The sequence below is a fragment of the Arachis hypogaea genome, chromosome 17, assembly GCF_003086295.3.
Source record: "Arachis hypogaea cultivar Tifrunner chromosome 17, arahy.Tifrunner.gnm2.J5K5, whole genome shotgun sequence".
Lineage (NCBI taxonomy): Eukaryota > Viridiplantae > Streptophyta > Magnoliopsida > Fabales > Fabaceae > Arachis > Arachis hypogaea.
This window is the reverse complement of record NC_092052.1, coordinates 21520503-21521283: the sequence shown is the minus strand read 5'-3', so window position 1 is coordinate 21521283 and position 781 is coordinate 21520503.

Below are 781 nucleotides of genomic sequence, written 5' to 3'. Positions count from 1 at the left end.
GTTTATTCTTTTTTGTTGCATTAAGTTACCAACTTTGTGATTTGAGTGTGTTATTTTATTTTGCTCTATCATAATTAAAAAAATAAAAAAATTGTGATAATAAAAAATTCAAAACTTTTTAAATTGTGTTAGTACAAATAAAATGTTAGGATTTTATCTATTTTAAATATGGGTATTTAATCTTTTGCATATGTGCATGGCTTATTCTATTGTTGTTAATGTTAAGTTTTGCCTTTTGTTAAAAATGGTATTACAGGATCTAAATTTAAAATCCATTACATATAGAAAAAAATTGTTTTTCATTCACTGATTATTTTAAACAAGGTTTGGTTATTTTTGTAATTTGAGCATGTAATATACGGCATGAAAAATATTTTTTTCATGATTTTTTTGTTATCCTAAATATTCAATCTTATGGTTGAAAATCAAGAGCATAGGTTAATTGTTCCTATAGATAATCAGAGAATTATATATACTGTTGAGAGTTAAAGATATTTATTAACTGTTCTCAAAGAAAACTGGAAGAGGAATAAGCAACTTTGTACAATAACAATGCTGTGTTATACTGTACACATGTTATATTTACTAAAAGTGATGACTAAGAAAGTTGAGAAACCCATAAGAAATCATATTATTGGGAGAGAATAGATTCGAGCCACTTTGTTACAATAGTTGCGCAAAACTAATAGGTGTCGTGATATTTTGCGAATGGACCTGCATGCCTTTTCAGAGTTATGTGCAAAATCAAGGGTAATCGGTCATGTGAAAGATACTATACATG